This window comes from Neovison vison, chromosome 4, assembly GCF_020171115.1.
Source record: "Neovison vison isolate M4711 chromosome 4, ASM_NN_V1, whole genome shotgun sequence".
In the NCBI taxonomy this organism is placed as follows: Eukaryota; Metazoa; Chordata; class Mammalia; order Carnivora; family Mustelidae; genus Neogale; species Neogale vison.
In genome coordinates, this window is record NC_058094.1 from 149,700,881 (window position 1) to 149,719,310 (window position 18,430).

The window sequence follows — 18,430 nt, forward strand, 5'->3', positions numbered from 1 at the left end:
ATGGTCAAGCATTTAAAACCTGTAATATGAGAAACATCATCCTACTAATTTTATTAATATGCCTAAACATTTCCAAGTGCTAATGAATGACTGAGATGAACTTGGCTAAAAACGTCCTGAATTTTACTTTTTTTTTTTTTTAAACCAGGTAGATAAACCAGTCGACACTTATAAACGTTAGAGAGAAATGGAAAAGTCAAATGCCAAGAAAGGTTGAATGAGCGTCAAAAGCATTTTCTAAGAAAGTTGTGCAGAGGAAAGTAACAATATTAAAACAAGAACTAGTTGTTTTAGTAGTTTCAAAATCCTATGTTGAGAAAAGATACAGAATTTAGACTTTAAATCAAAATAAAAATAATTAAAGTTGAGGTAATTCTTACTGTACTATTGAATTAAAGAGTACTTATCAACACTCACCCTGACCCCCAAAAATAACAAAAGAAACTACAGGAAAGTTTAAAGATACCTCAATTTTATTTATATCATCTGGATAGGATTTCTGACCTTTTTTTCAAAGTACTCAATATAATTTTCATTTACAATGCAGAGGGAAAATAGGAGAAAAATATTCTTAAATTCTCTTTTCTCATTCATCTCAAATTTAACTACAGTTTTTTTTCTGAAAAGAAACATAAAACTTTTGTATGTTTTTCTATTGCTGATTTTATATCTAAAGATATATATATATCTGCATTAATAGTTACTAGATGGAAGTTATATATGTATGTATAACTTTTTTACATGTGCCATCATTGTCACCAGATATGCTAAATAGTGTGGCTGGGATATGCATCTTGCCTCTATATTTCATAAATATTTGCTTGGTTTCAAAAAACCAAATGTCAGCAGTTTTTTTGTTTGTTTTTTTAATAAATAATTTTGCCATTCATAAAAACAAAACTGTACTATGAAATTAAAATATTTGGCATTTTGGATATTAAAAAGTCACTATAAAATAATATTTGGATGAGATTAGAATAAGCAATTCTATATGGTATAGATTTAAACTCTCTTTGCCACAAATATGACTTTAAAGTTGAGGTTCAGTTCTTTGAAAAACAATAAAAAGAGAATTTGAGGTTCTGCCAAACAGGTTTTCTGCTTAGGCTTTTCCAGATCTTGGAGCCTTATGAATAACCTGTCTGTGTCTCCAAATGGACACAAGCCAGGCAAGAGGTGAAATAGTGTTTATGACTGTGGTTCCAATTGTTTCAGGAAACACAAAACACTGGTCTGCTGATGAGGGAGTTTCATGTTACTTGCAATTATCGTACAACATTTGTATATGAAAATAACCATTCAATCTGTTGTCCTCAGGAAATCCATCTCTCTCCATCTGTCCCTATCCCTCTTTCATTTCTTCTGAGATAGAAAGATGTTACCTTTTCCATTTACCTTAGATTCTTCAAAATTATGTTTGAAGTTCAATGTGTATGATTCTTTCAGAATATAAATTTTGTCCATCCTTTTAACATCAAATGGGCAATCTCAAGTTTAAACCTGTTTTTATCAGATTTCTAATATTGCACTAATATGATGGCAACAAAATGAAAACTAAGGAACCAAAGCAGATCTGTGTCCACTTCTAGAGAATAACTATGAACTACATAAGCCTACCCAATGTTCATTCTCACACAGTGTGGATTTACAGGCCCTTTAGAAATGCTGCCTGATAAAATCTTTAACTACCCTTTGGAGTAAGTTCTTTCATGACAGTTTGAATGTAGCATCAAAAAGGATTACTTTATAACAATCCTGGCAACACACTTTTCAGCTTTTCTCAAGGGAAATATGGAGGGTGGTACGGGGCTGAGAGCAGAGGATGGGGGAAGTGGCAGGAGCAAGACCTTCTGTAAAAAGAGTCAGCTATTTTCCTAGATTTTTGGTCTAGAATTGTTGGTTGAGCTCTAGATTTGTGGGTCTAAAGAGAGTCAATTATATTTTCAGGACATTTTGGACCAGTGTGCATGGGTATATTACATAATATATATGTATGTAAATGCATATTCACCATATGCATATATAGATAGATACAGAATAGATATGCATAAATGCTGTACAGACTTCCTAGTATATATAATAAATACAAAAGAAAATTTCTATGCTATGTCTGTCAGGGGATACATAAACATTCAGTTTATGTTTATTTGGTGAAGTTTAAACTTGTTTTAACTGGTTTCTTGTTGCTCCTTGAGGAGCCCATGTAATTCCCCTTATACTTTTGTCCCTATAATTTATACTGGTATTTTCCACGAAGTTTTGCCTGCTTCCCGCAAACACAGATCTCTCTTTCACTGAATTCTGGTGTCCCATAAAATCAATGCCACAAAATTTGATTTTTTTTTTCATTTCTGTTAGTTTTAGTTTGTTTTTCTTGACCATAGGCTATGGGACCAATAGAGTAATAGGGACATGGTTGGTATTTACTAAATGATTTATTAAATGATTGGCCCTTTTAGTGACAACAAAAGATGTAAAGATAAAAACAAGCTAATTTTATGGTTATTGTTTAAAAAAATGTATAAGTAGAGAACAGTTGCACTCTAAAAGCACAGATTTATCACAATCTCAGTCTGAAATTTAAGAAATTAGACCTTTAACTCATATCAAAATATTAAGAATATAAACTGGAGAATAATGGGGTTATAAGATTTGAATTATATTGAGTTATAAGATCTTATATTGAGTAATAAGAAGTTAATCCTTTAAAATACATAATATTTTATATGATATTAGAGAAAATATTTTTAGCCTTAAGTAAGAAGACATAAAACTGTAACGTACTAGAAATAGAAGTATTCAATTACAAATTCAATAGATATATTCAATTACAAATTACAATACAAATTGTATTTGTACAAATACAAATACAAAATAGATATATTCAATTACAAATTCCAATAATATATTTATTACATAATGTACTAAGACAATATTGTCATATTTTTGTGTTGTAGGTAATCTCTACTTAGTTATTGTTGGCATCACTTTCTGCATTCCTTTCTGAGTTATTTATTCTAATAATTTTATTAATGTTATAAACTTTCTAATCTTGTCGGTTTATTATCATCAACTCATGCATTTTTTTAAAAGATTTACTTATTTATTTAAGGGAGAGAGAGCACACACATGAGCAGGAGGGGCAGAGAGAGAGGGAGAGAGAATCTCAAGCAGACTCCCCACTGAGCAGGGAGCCTGACGTGGGGCTTGATCTCATGAACCTGAGATCACAACCTGAGTTGAAACAAAGAGTCAGACACTTAACCAACTGGGCCAACTAGGTGCCTCAACAACTTGTATTTATATAAATTTTTTATAAAGATTGTACTTTGTGGTCAACAAAAGTGATTTTTTTCTTGTACTAAATTGATGTTAGATGCTGTTTTTAATTCAGATTTTTTTAACACCCACAAGTATTTAATTTTGTTTTGTTATTTTCCCCCTCAGAGCCATTGGTTTGGAAATTTTCCCTTGACATTTTTTTTATGCTGACTTTACCAGATTAAACCCCTTATTATTAATTCATTGACCCCCAATGGAATAACCAATAAGTTAAGCTGTGATGCCAAGATAATTGTTCTATTCTGTGGTGAAATGAAGATGGAGGCTGAGTCTAAGGAAACTCTTTTTTTTTTTTTTTAAGATTTTTACTTATTTATTTGACAGACAGAGATAGGCAGAGAGGCAGGCAGAGAGAGAGAGGGGGAAGCAGGCTCCCTGCCCAGCAGAGAGCCTGATGCGGGGGCCGGATCCCAGGACCCTGGGATCATGACCCAAGCTGAAGGCAGAGGCTTTAACCCACTGAGCTGCCCAGGCGTCCCTAAGGAAACTCTTAAGCAATGACAGCCAAATCAAAATAAATAATTTCCCAGTGTCCAGTTTGCTTATGCTCCTCTCACTAGTGGGTATGTCTCATTCATGACGAAACCACTAACTCCAGTGATCTGGGAAGCAGGTCAGGAAATTCATTTGCCACCAGCAATCATATGTAGTAGTGAACAAACACACACCTCTATTGAATAATCTGCTTCTATTTTCATATTATGTCATCCATTCTGTTTCTTGTTTTCTTTCATCTTTTTGAAACTCAAAAGCAAGGAGTTACATGGAAAATTTTTAAGAAAAAATAAATTAATCTAATTAAAATCAAATGGTTTTAAAATTAAAATAAATATATTCTTTTTTTAATCTTTTTTTTTGAAGATTTTATTTATTTATTTGACAGACAGAGATCACAAATAGGCAGAGAGGCAGGTAGAGAGAGAGGAAGGGAAGAAGGCTCCCTGCCGAGCAGAGAGGACCCCAGGATCATGACCCGAGCCTAAGGCAGAGGCTTCAACCCACTGAGCCACCCAGGTGCCCCTAAAATAAATATATTCTTATTATTCATTTTCTATTATCTGTAATTTATCATCTTGAGGAATTATGCTTGTCTGAATTTTTAATTTAAGGATGCACACATCATATCTATATAAAGCCAGTATATACACATATTAAATAGAGCACTGGGCTGCACATGGCCCCAGGACATTTTTGATTTGCCAGCCTTAAGAGACACATATTATGTCACTCCCTAGGATTCATCATGTTAAGAGCTCTGAAGAAAGACGTCTGTTCTCTGGCAGGCAAAGAACAAATCCGAATCTCGTTCATTTATTTATTTATTTATTTATTTTTCATATTTTTTTCTTTTTTCCAATTTATTTATTTTCAGAAAAACAGTATTCATTATTTTTTCACCACACCCAGTGCTCCATGCAAGCTGTGCCCTCTATAATACCCATCACCTGGTACCCCAACCTCCCACCCCCCCGCCACTTCAAACCCCTCAGATTGTTTTTCAGAGTCCATAGTCTCTCATGGTTCATCTCCCCTTCCAATTTACCCAAAAGCACATACCCTCCCCAATGTCCATAACCCTACCCCCCTTCTCCCAACCCCCCTCCCCCCAGCAACCCACAGTTTGTTTCCTGAGATTAAGAGTCACTTATGGTTTGTCTCTCTCCGCAATTGCACTACTGGGAATTTACCCTAAAGATACAAACGTAGTGATCCAAAGGGGCACGTGCACCCGAATGTTTATAGCAGCAATGTCCACAATAGCCAAACTATGGAAAAAACCTAGATGTCCATCAACAGATGAATGGATAAAGAAGATGTGGTATATATACACAATGGAATACTATGCAGCCATCAAAAGAAAAGAAATCTTGCCATTTGCGACAACATGGATGGAACTAGAGCGTATCATGCTTAGCGAAATAAGTCAAGTGGAGAAAGACAACTATCATATGATCTCCCTGATATGAGGAAGTGGTGATGAAACATGGGGGCTTAAGTGGGTAGGAGAAGAATCCATGAAACAAATCCGAATCTCTTAAACAATCTAGAAAATAGCTAAATCCAAATAGAGAGGTTCTATTTCTCACTACCACCATCCCTCTACGGTTCATTTCTCTATTTGCCTTGCCTTACTCCTTTCCAGTCATTTAAGTTCTATTATATTCACATCTTCATGTTGACTTCTGCTTCCTCACTGTGTCATTGTTCTGAATTTCTATTTCTCTCTCTTCTAAAAACTTCCACCATAAAATCCTGGAATTCTCAAAGCCATTTCCAGAATATTTTTCTTCTACTCCATCATAAAATAACTTTCATCATTTGAAACTCATGTTCTCTTGAGTGTATCACTATTTTTGTTTCATCAAATTCATGGTCATCTTTCTTTGTTCAGCAAGACTCTAGAACCTGAATCATTTTCTTTCTTTAAAGTCTCGTAAGTCCTCTTATTTGGAGGATTTCAGCATTCCTATGTGGATGATCCTTGATGATCTCTGTGCAAATTACTTCTTTGTAATCCACTTCAGTCACCTTCTTCCTTGGCCACACACCCTGAAACATTTTCATTCCTGGACACTGACAGGTCAAGTTTTTGCTTTTGTCCGGGCTAATACATAGAGCGTTGTTCAGGCTCTACTTTCTCTTCTCTGTTTCCTACGCCCATATGTTGATCTTTTTATTGCTTTATGCATCACATAGTCATGAGCATATTTGGGCAATACCTACCACTTTTTCTGATCCACCTGCTCTTACTGTGGCCCAGGTTCTATACCTGAATTTGTGAGGCAAATCAGGACTTAGTCTATGAGCTTAGTCATTTTAGGTCAATTGGTAAAAGTGTAATAAACTATAATTTTTCTTCCTTGTATGTCATATTTATTTTAATTTGTTCTAACCACATATCCAGTACTATTGGTGACATACTATTATTAAATTATTGTCTAATTTCTCCCTCACCAGAAACCCTGAAAGAGAAAAATTAAAGGAGGATTTCTAAAATTTTATTTATTTCATTTAAAAATATATACAAAATTTCTTTCATTTCCATGATTATCTTGTGCTCCTTTAATATAAGTCTTGCATTTTGTTGAAACCATTTTCTCTTCCTGAAATTGACTTTTCATTGCAAATACCACAGAGATTTCAGGTCTCAGCTGTGTCAGCATTTCTTTTTGTTTTGTTTTGTTTTGAATATTTCTTTTTTTTTTCAATTTATTTATTTTCAGAAAAACAGTATTCATTATTTTTTCACCACACCCAGTGCTCCATGCAATCTGTGCCTCTATAATACCCACCACCTGGTACCCCAACCTCCCACCACCCCCCCGCCACTTCAGACCCCTCAGATTGTGTGTCAGCATTTCTTTCAGGATAATATTCTTGTCCTTCTCCCTTTGTTATATTTTAGTGTGTCAGCATTTCTTTCAGGATAATATTCTTGTCCTTCTCCCTTTGTTATATTTTAGTTTATTCCCCAAATATCATGCACTTCTGCTCTCATAGGCCTTTTTTTACATTATATTTTAAATGACTGTTCATCTTTTCCATTGGTCTCAGAGTTCAAGGTCTGGTGGGAAAGAAAGACTATTTTTCTTCACATTATGTCCCCAGTTCTTTGCACAGTTTTTGGCTAAATTTATAAAAGTATTTGTTGAATATTTAACACACATAATAATGTATAAAACTTATCAAAATGCATATTCTACATTTTGATTTCATAAATGAAGTATATACTTGTACCTTAAACTATTGCTTTCGTTCCAGATTTTTACCAATAGGGTTTCACTTCAATATTTGTTATTCTATTTTGTGAAAAAACAAAAACAGGAAAATATGTGTTCTTTCTAAATTTACTAGTAGGTACTGTCTTATTTTAATGACTACCATTGTTTTATAAAATGCAAAAAATTAACTTAATTATTTAGCAAAGTATTGAAATTTAATACTTTTCATGTTCCAAAATATAGCTTATAGAAATGAATAATTTAGTTGGGTAAGTTGTGAAGGTATATACTCCAAATAGGTTTTAAAATTGTTTTTTCCAAGTTTAAGTTTACATGTTGAAGCAGATATTTTATTTTCAGTGGCTCCTCATTTGCTTCCATTCAAGCTTTATTTTTATATGGTAATAAATCATGTTTCAAAAGACATGTAAGTATCCATTTATTATGAAGAAAACCTACTTTTGTGAATAATAGCATTTACATTTTATTTTAAAATTTAGAAATAGATGATCCAAGCATTAACAAACATGCTAGTTTACAAAAGTCATAGGAAATTTTAATATTTATTTTTCCTCATATTATCATCAGGTGATTAAAAAATTTTTTTAGACTAAGTTGACTTCTAAATTTTTAAAATAATTCAATAAGGAATTTCTTAAGGTTTAAGTTTTTGAGTACTAACAGTTATCACTGTATGCTACTACATATTACTTAATCTCTATCCATCTCAGACTTTACATTTTTAAGATAGAGATAACAATTTATGATATCAGAATGCCTCAGAGAATTCTGAGTAATAAACAGGTTATGTAAGTAAAATCCTTAATGCAGTATCTGTATCATGGTAAGTGATCAAAATATTATTATTATAAAATTTTACTATAATTATTTTGACATTGGAAGTTAGTTTAATGTCATTAAAATGAAATAATACATAAGGAGTTGCGTGGAAGACCACAGGGAAAGGGAGGAAAAGCTGAATGGGAAGAAATCAGAGAAAGAGACAAACCATGAAAGACTCTGGACTCTGAGAAACAAACAGGGTTCAGAAGGGAGGAGGATGGGGGGATGTGATAACATGGGACTGGGTATTAAGGAGGGCAAGTGTGATGATGAGCACTGGGTCTTATATGCAACTAATGAATAACTGAACACTACATCAAAAACAAATGATGTATTATGTGTTGGCTATTTGAAAATAAAACAAACAAATAAATAAGTAATTTGAGCAGCTTTCAGAAAAAAATCCTGAGCTAGCAAATAGCTAAACAGTTTATCCTATAATTTATCTAATCTTAACTGGAAACAGATTAATGAATCACATTCAATTCATATAAGACATAGAAAAAATATATAGTCAAATCAGGGCACGTTAATATTGATGGACTCCAGGGAACAATACCAAGGTTATATTATGGTAGTTGGTATCAGTGTATGACTTGCCATCTCAACAATAAAAAATAAATAGATAAATAAATATTTTTTTATATTTTAGCCTAAAAAGCAGTGTTCTAAAGCTAGCTACTTTGAACAATAAACTCTGCATTCTTTATGAATATTTTCCATTATTAACAAAAATGAAAAGGACACAGAGTGTGAATTGATTCAATGCCAAGTTATATATGTTTTCAAGTATATAGCTTATTATTGATGTTTTAATAAGATGAACTTCTAAGTAATGTTAATATGTAATTGTTAATATTGGGGGTATTTTTTATTCATCTAGAGAGATATATTAGCATTAGGTTAGTACAAAAAAGATGAAAATCCTATATCTTTTCATGAATTTAATTAGAGGAATTATTTCTGATGGTTACATGATAGGATATATGAAACCTTCATACATTTGGAATTTAAGACATTTGTACTTTTCCTCCATGCTTTCTATTAGAAATTGTATAGTTTCAGGTAAGTCTTTAATACATGTTGAGTTGATTTTTGTATATGGTATAAGTTATGGGTCAAATTTCACTTCATTTTTTTTCATGTAGATATCCAGTTTTCCCAACACCATTTATTGAAGAGACTATCCTTTCCCCATTTTGTGTTCTCGGCACTTTTGCCAAAGATCAGTTGACCACATATGTTAGGATTTATTTTGGGGCTCTCCATTCTATTCCATTGATCTATATGTTAGTGTTTCTGTCTGTACCATATTGTTTTAGTTACTGTAACTTTGTAATGTATTTTGAAATCAGGAAGTGAGATGCCTCCTATGTTTTTTCTTCTTCTTTCTTAAGATTGTTTTGGCTATTATGGATCTTTTGTCATTTTATATGAATTTTAGGATTTTTTTTTCAGTTTATACACACACACAAATGCCATTGAGATTTTGAAGGGATAACATTGAATCTGTAGATCACTTTGGGTACTATGGACATTTTAAGAAAATTAAGCCTTCCAGCCCATGAAAATGGGATGTCTTCCCATTTATCTGTGTCCCCTTTAATTTCTTACATCATTTTTGTGAATTTTTTGGTGTACAAGAGTTTTTTCTTGATTAAGTTTATTCCTAAATATTTTACTCTTTTTGATGCTATTTTAAATGATATTTTTTCAATTTCTTTTTAAAATAGTTATTTTTGTGCATATAGAAATGCAATTGACTGGTTTTGACAATGATTTCTTTCATATGTCACCAAAAGTACAGGCAACAAAAGCAAAAATAGACAAGTGGGACTATGGTTATACTGGGCTAGTAAATTCTATAGGTCTGTGATATAACAAAATGCCTAGAGTTAAAAATACAGTATTATACACTTAAAATTTTTGTTAAGAGAGTAGATCTCATAAGTGTTTTTACCCTCCCATTCCTACACCCCTCTAAAAAGGACACAGGGAAACTCCAGGAATTGTTGGATATGTCTAATACCTTCATTGTGGTGATAATACCATGATTGTTTGCCTATGTCCAAACTCACAAAATTGTACACTTTAAATGTGTGCAGTTCTTTGCATCTCTATTATATTTCAATAAAGCTTTAAAAGAATAAAAACAAGATACTCCAAGGTAATGATTCAGCAAAAAAAAGAAAGAAGAAAAAAAGAAAGAAAGGAAGGAAGGAAGGAAAAGAAAGTTTCTAGAATTTACTAGTCTAGCATAACTGAAACTTTATACCTATTGAATAACAACCCTCTTTCCACCCCTAGCAACCACTATTGTATCCTCTGCTTCTATGAGTTTGACTATTTTAGATGCCCTATATCTAAACCATGCAGTATTTGTTCTTCTGTGATTGACCTATTTTATTTAGGTATGCAAATGGCAGGATTTCATTCTTCTCAAAAGCTGAATAATATTCCATGTATTAATATATCATATTTTCTCTATCTGTTCATATATTGATGGACACTGGGGTTGTATTAATATGTTGCTATTGTGAATAGGGCTATAATTAACATGTAATGCAGATATCTCATCAAGATCCTGATTTCAGATCTTTGGCTAGTCAACCAGAAGTGGGATTGCTAGATATAGTAGTTGTATTTTTAATTTTTTGAGTCACCTCGGTAATGTTTTCCATTACTGGGGTGCAGTGCTACATTTCTACCAATATTGTACAAAGATTCCAATTTTTACCACAACCTGGTCAAATCTTGTATTTATTTATTTATTTATTTATTTATAGCCATCCTCCTAGGTGTGAAGTAATATCTCATTGTACTTCTGATTTGCATTTCTGTGATGATTAATAATGTTGACCATCTTTTCATATATCTGCTGGCTTTTTGCATTTCTTCTTTGGAGAAATATCTTCTGCTCTTTTGCTTAATCTTTAAAATCATGTTTTTTGGGGGTTTTTTTTGCTAGTAAGTTATTGGAATTCCTGATATATGTTGTAAATTAACCCTTTATCAAACATGTGATTTGCAAATATGTTTTCACATTCTATAGCTTGCTTTTTAATTCTGTTGGTTGCTTCTTTTGCCGTTCAGAGAGGTTGTAGTTTGATATAGCCCCACTTCTTTCTTTTAGTTTTTTTTGGCCTGTGCTTTTGGTGACATATGAAAGAAATTGTCAAAACTAGTCAGTTGTGTTTCTACACACTAAAAATTAACTATTTAAAAAAGAAATTTTAAAGTCCCATGCTTTTCCTACAATAGGCTTTTATTAAAACTTTTAAATAATTTGCTACCTGCTAATTTCAAATATTTATAGATATCTGTTCTAGCTGTCAAATATGATAATGTTAAAGGCTACATTTTTAATTTTTCACCAAAAACCAAGATAATATTATTCGCATTTGTTACACAGAGGATGATTTTAACAATAGACATATTTTATAAATAAATTGTAATGGTCTTTCTTTTCCTTTAAATAGCTCAAAATGGTTTACTAAATTGAATTGTTCCTTTGATTTGACTTAACTTATTAGTGATTGCACAAATAAGAGAAAACAAATTTAATTATTGAATATTATCCTTCAAAATACATTTAGATTGCAAATATTAAGAGCCTCTAATATCAGCAAGAGTTTTTAAGTCTGCTTGTATTTTTGAGTTCCTTTTTTATAGAGGAAATTCTCACAATGTTAAGAAGGCTTTTAGCTTTCTTCATTTTTTTTAGTAGTTGTAACACATTTAACTATCAAAGGATATATGTAAAATATTCAATGAAACAATTTATTAAAAAAAAAAAGGCAAACAACCCAATAGAAAAATGGGCAAAAGACTTGAATGAGTACTTCACAAAAGAGAAAACACAAAGGGACAATAAACATATGAAAAAATATTCAATCTCATTAATAATTAAAGAAAGAAATGAAAATAAAAATGAGATTTTACAGCCTCTAGGTTAAAAAACAAATAAACCAGTCTGTCAAAATCAAGTCTTCGCAAAGACCAATAGCAACTCTCACACATGGCCTCAGAAACCGAAAATAATTTCTGAGTGTGACAGTACTTAGTAAAGTTAAACATTTCTTTGTACTATGACCAGATTTTTACTTCCCATTAGAGTGTCTAGAGAAATTCTTTCATATATGCTCAAGAGATACGTAAAATAATGCTAATAGTGACTTTTTATCATTGCAAGAAAAAAAGATGCAAACATTTAAAAGAGAAAAATAATAAATTATGTTACATTCATATAGTGAAATTAGAGTCATCATGTTACTCAGCTCTGCGGCACCATTCACATTGCACATTTATATAGAAAATTCTTTCACTTTCAAGATCATGGTCAGCACATGTAATAGTTGCATATTGTAAGTCTCCTCATTCTTCAGTTATAAGAAAGAGGTATTTAAAGGATTAAAGACTTCATAATTTAAAGGATTAAAGACTTTCATAAAGTGGATATGTGCATGTGTATATGAAACCTTTGTAAAACTTCTATGGATGAAATCCTACCAGACAGCCTTATTTCTTTTAAACATGAAAGATTGGAAATGAACAATCAAGGATATGGTATTTTTTTCTGTTTTGCAAATATATGATCATTACTTGCCTGAACATTACTTCATAAAGCCAGTTATAAAAAGTTTCACAGTGAAAACCAATTGCTTCCTTAATTCAAAAATTCAATCTCTCATAAACATTATAAAAAACAATTTCGCTTTCCTAATCTTAAATATAAAAATTCTAATTCCAATGACCAAACTAGCAAAAAGAAAATTAGAGATGTTGAGTAATATTATTACAAAATAATACCTTGAAAATTCTTTATTTTATCCCAAATTTTAATCTGAATTATCCAACAATATATCATAATGGTGTTTTGTTGTTCTTGTTGTTTTTTAATTAAGACACAATAATCTCTGAAGTTTGAGTTTCTTTTTCTAAAATATTTTATTTATATGAGAGAGAGAGAGAGAGCATAAGTAGAGGGAGAGGCGGAAGGACAGGAATAAGCAGATTCCCCACTGAGCAGGTATTCTGACACTGGGCTCCATTCCAGGACCCTGAGATCATGATCTGAGTTCAAGTCAGATGTTTAACCAACTGATCCACCCAGGCACCCCTTAGAAATTTGGGTTTCTGGTAGAAATTTCGGCATAATTTATTGTCATATTCCCTAGGAAATAGATTGAGTTGCTGACATTGTACAGTTTTTGTTTAGACAGAGCCTAACATAACATGAAATAGGATGCAGCTTCCAAAGCAACCTGCAGACAGATTGATAAATCCATGCTTACCACCTCCACATGCACAACAATCCTAGAATATTTAATTAGCTCTCTCACTTCCATTCAATTACTATTTAAGAAGTTCTCCAGCCATGTCAAGCCTAAACAACCTTCCAATAATAATTTCCTCTCTTAGCTGTTGATCTTACCTCCTCCCGTATAGAGACATGAGTATTCATTGCTTCCCACTACAAAATCTAAAAATCTAGTGATACCTACCACTCCATTATAACATTGTTTCTCCTTCTAACAAGAGTACCTAGAGTCCATTCATCTCTTCTTTTCTTCTCAGACTTCTTTAGTTACAAATGACCTTTCTCTCCTCTCTCTTCACTTCTCCCCCATCTACTGTCTTATCATCAGCATTTAGTTATGTTATTTTCCATACTAAAAATTAGGCCCACTGGCTTCACATCATATCTTTTAGCTAACACCCTATAGCTCCTGCCTGTAACATAGGGACAAACTTTTTTTTTTTTTTTTTTAATTTCAGGCAGATTTCTTGAAAACAACTCTATTCACTTTCCCATGTCCTCACCTACTTGTCATTTTATGTCCACCACTCTGACGAGAGCTGCGCTTGCCAAAATAACCTGTGGCCTCCTTGTACCTAAGTGCCAAGGTCCCTTTCAGTATTTATGTAACCTGGCCTTTAATCAGTACTGGCTTCTCTACCACCAAGCTTCCTTGTGTTTCTTTCCTTTTAGTGAGATGTTCTTTCTTAATACTCCTTTGCACACTGTTTTCTCTATATGCCATTCAATATTGGACTTTCTCAGGCTTCTATTTTAGGGAACTTCTTTCCTCACTTTAAATTTTCTCTCATACTTGGAAATGTCATTTATATGTCTAGTTGTTCATAAATTTGCCTTGTACAACTTCCTAAACAACTCTTTTGACCTCAAGACTAGGTATATAGGTACTTAACATGCTCTTAGAAGACAGCCTGTCCAGCAATGAACTCATCTTTCCAGCTAACAAAAGTATGTGCCAGCTGAATAAATAGAACCGACATTTAAATAGTTGCCAGGTACAATAACTTGGAATTGGCCTTTCTTCCTTTTCCTTTATTGCCAAACCTATTCACTAATTTACTGGTACTACAACAAACAAACAAACAAATTAAAAAAGTCCAAAAATCTCTCAGTCTTGTCACTTTCTCCATATTAGTAATATCTATCTTTATTTACCTTTATTATCGCTTAACTTCCTGTTAAGCTTTTTAAGTAGCTTTTTATATCTAGTCTTTTTTGTTGTTGTTTGGTATTTTCTTCTAGTCTTATTTTCTCCAATCAGTTTTCCAAAATGGAAGCAGGTTCACCTTTATGACATGCAAATCTGAAGTATATGTGAGTTCGTGTAAAACTCACCAGGTTTCTCATTAAAGATGAAGAGCAAAATTTGTGTTAGTCCATAAGTTAATACATTTCCTTTCTCATATCACAGTTCTCAATTCTTCAGCCATGTTTAATTCTTCAATTGCTGCAGTCTCTTTTTATATCGGGTTATTACATGTTTCCATTAATTCCTTCTGCCTAAAATTATCTCAGCCAAACCCAAGTTCTTCATTTAATTAATCCTAGCTATTATTTAGGCTTTAGCTTCAAAACCATTTCCTCCAGGAAGACTAAATACCCTAATTATCCGTACAAATTAAATTCACCAGTTTCATGCTCTTTTTTCACATCACAATTGGACTTCAGGATAATCCTCTGACCTCCAGTGTCATATCTTAAACTTCCCATTTGATACTTTTACTTTCGCTTGGATAATGCATAGGCATCTAATTACAAGCCAAAACCTAAGCTTCTTCCAGGACCTGCTCCTCAGTTTCCCACACAAAGTAAGTGATAATTCTATGTGTTGACAATTTTAGGATCATCCTTGAATCCTCTTTCCCTTACATCACACATCAATGTTGGTTATATCTTTAGAAGAATTCCAGACCTCAGCAACATCTCGCTGCCTCCACCACTGCTCTCCTGATGAAAGCCATTGTTGTCCTTCCATGTCTGTCCCTGTTCCTTTCAGTCTTTTCTCAACCTAGTAAACAGAGTTGTTCTTTTAAAACCTGATTCAAAACGTATCACTCCTCTCCTGCAGTGGAGTCCAGTTCCCCTTCTGAGCTAACTCTTCTCACGTGTCACCTCTAACTTTCTGCTTCAGTTATACAGGCCCTTTTGCCATTTCTTGAAACATGCCAGAGTTTCTCCTCCTTCAGGGCTTTTATTTTCTTTTAAGATTTATTTATTTATTTTAGAGAGAAAGAGAGTGCATGTAAGAGTACCAGAGGGAGAGGGAGAGAATCTCAAGCAGACTCCCCATTGAGCCCATCACTGGCACACAATCACCCAACCCTGATCATGACCTGAGCCAAAATCAAGAGTCTGACACTTAACTGACTTACCTACTCAGGTGCCCTTCTCCTGCTTCAGGGCTTTTCATTTGCCCTTCCATGTGCCCAGGAAACACACCTTCCAAATACCTTTATTGACTCTCTTCTTTACCATCTTTAGAATTTGTCTTAAATACTACCATTTTCCAGTGTGACTTTAGGGCACAACTCTATTCAAAACTGCACTAACTTCATGTCTGGACTGTCTATTCACCTTTCTGCCCTACTGTTTTCCTCCTTAGTACTTACTGCCTTTTGATAAGGTATACATTCTACTCATTTTTATCTTTATTTTATTTATTGATTTCTCTCCTCCCATGAGAATGTAAAGGGAAAAGGGTTTCTGTTGGCTTTGCTGTATTCCTTATAACAAAACAGTATTTGACACCTAATATGAATTCAGTAAATATTATTGACTTGATTAATAAGTTATATTGAAATATTACATTTGATATCAGTTATCTAGCATATAAGCATTTCAGAGTCAAGAAAACTATCAATTGTTTTTGATTAAGAGATTGATGTAAGAAATAATTAATAAAGTACAAAAAGATTTATGTACTATATTAGTATATAGTTTATTATTAGCTATAGTAATAGTTTTCCTTTATAATAAAGAGAAATATGAAAAAGACTTGAGAGTTAGAGGCAGGTACTTATAGAATCTCTTTGTGGCAGCTTTAATTTTCTCTGTGAAGTAAGAGGAAAGGCCAAGTAATTGTTTGGTATAAGATTCAAGGAAAATGGGCAATAGTTGTAACCATAATAGTGATCAATGTGTGATCAGTGATCAAGTGGTGAATGATACTGGGAAAATAATACTGAATATGCTAATGGCAGTCATCCAACCTGGGTAAAGAGAGAGATAAAAATAAAAGGAGTTATAGATAAATTAAGGAGTTTCAGGGTTACTAAGTGTCTTGATAAAAGACCACCAACATTTAGAAATTACTGATAGAGAAAGAATAAGAGGTGAAGTCTGAAAAGTGTATATATTTATGATTTCACATGTGGAACAGTTCATGTTGATTTTGCATGGCCATTAGAGGAGGCTATGAAAGGAAAGAATGCACTTTTGAAGGCAAGCAGTATTTTAATAAAACAATACTTATTTAATGCCTACCATGCTAGGGACTGGAGAGAGACTGGAGAGAGAAAAAGAAGGTTATGGTCTTTCCTATAAAATTACCTTTTCATTTAATGAGTGATAGAGTAAATACACACATAATTTAAAAATGCAATAATACACAACCTTCAATAGAAGTAAAGAGATTTCTCTGGATGTAACCAGTTTAGCAAAAGCTAGACAAAGGATGGATTACCTCAGAAACTTTGGATACTGCAAGTCTTGCCAAAAAGCAGATTAACCAAAACAGATTAACAGTGACAAATAATTTTAATAGAATTGCTAGGGGATTCACTTAATATTTAAAAATTAGGGACTACTCAACATCTGATAAAGTTACTGAAGTATAAGATGATATGTGATATTTATTTTTAAGCTTTGCGCAGTGACAGTATCGTAGCCAATGAGGTTCATCCGAGGCATCATTATTGCTAATTGAGGTATTTATTTTATCACTATTCATAATGCAACACATAAATTATGTGATATAAATAGCAGTACCAATATGGTATTAGTTAGAGTCCTCTTTTTTTTTTTAAGATTTTATTTATTTATTTGACAGAGAGAAATCACAAATAGGCAGAGAGGCAGGCAGAGAGCGAGAGGGAAAACAGGCTCCCCATCTAGCAGAGAGCCTGATGTGGGGCTTGATCCCAGGACCCTGAGATCATGACCTGAGCCAACGGCAGAGGCTCAACCCCCTGAGCCACCCAGGCACCCAAGTCCTCTTTTTAAAAGCATTCTTATGATATATCTGATTTTTCAACTCAACAAATAGATTTTTGCATATATCTCTGAATAACTAAAATATGTCAATTTAAATACGAATTTATTTGAAGATGAAAATCCATCAGAATTAAGTTAAACATTGAGTGGTTGATATTAAATAAATTCTGTGATTTTATTTTTTTCCAGAAGTTTCAACACTGTGATTAAATGGTTTGATAGTACTTCCTATAGAGTATGTATGGTTAGATGGGAGACTATGCCAAATGGAAGGATCATTTATTTATTCAAATATAATTAGGATATGTAAATATTTATGGAAACTTTGCTTTTATTATTTCAAAAATATAGACATTCATAATATTATAATAGAGACAGTTGCTAACAAGACAACTCTGGTAATTTATATTCAAAGCAAGAAAGCTGACAATGGCAACTAATGAAGTCTTGTTTTATTCTCTGAGATGTGCTCTGCCAGGTTTCTTCTGTACCAGCTGCTATACAACATTGTCAACCACATGCTCTTGGAGTTGCAATATGTCTGTAGGCCACAGAGTAGTAGAATGGGTGCGATATCTGTAAAACTACAAATTTTAGTAATTATGTCTGATTTCTTGGCCTGACAAAAAAATAACAGAGAAAGTAAACTTCAAAATCATCAATAAAGACAAAAATGCTGATTGAATATTTTTGTTATATAATGAGTTTTAAATTATTGAAATGTTTTATTGGCATATCAAAGTGTGGGAAGACATTAAATGGAGGCATGAGTTGAGTCTTCATTTATTTGCTTTGTCATGAATGAAAAAAAATGTGTAGTCAGCCCCCACTTAGTAGGAGGACAATACATACAGTGGTAACTATTCAGTTGGTTCAGCCTCATAAAAACTTAAAAACAAAACAGAGCTGTTAAGAAGAAGCAAGTTGAAAAGCATTAAGCTTCAGATACGTGAAATATTGCCTTTCATGCAGCTAGGCCTTAAAAAAAAAA

The 18,430-nt window shown here is 32.8% G+C and overlaps 1 non-coding gene across 1 annotated transcript; it reads left to right on the forward strand.

The window, feature by feature from the left end:
• The first annotated feature begins 17,087 nt into the window (after nt 1-17,087).
• Nucleotides 17,088-17,226, forward strand: LOC122905682. The gene has a single exon (XR_006384388.1). It is a non-coding gene; the product is annotated as a U4 spliceosomal RNA (small nuclear RNA).
• The last annotated feature ends 1,204 nt before the right edge of the window (nt 17,227-18,430 follow it).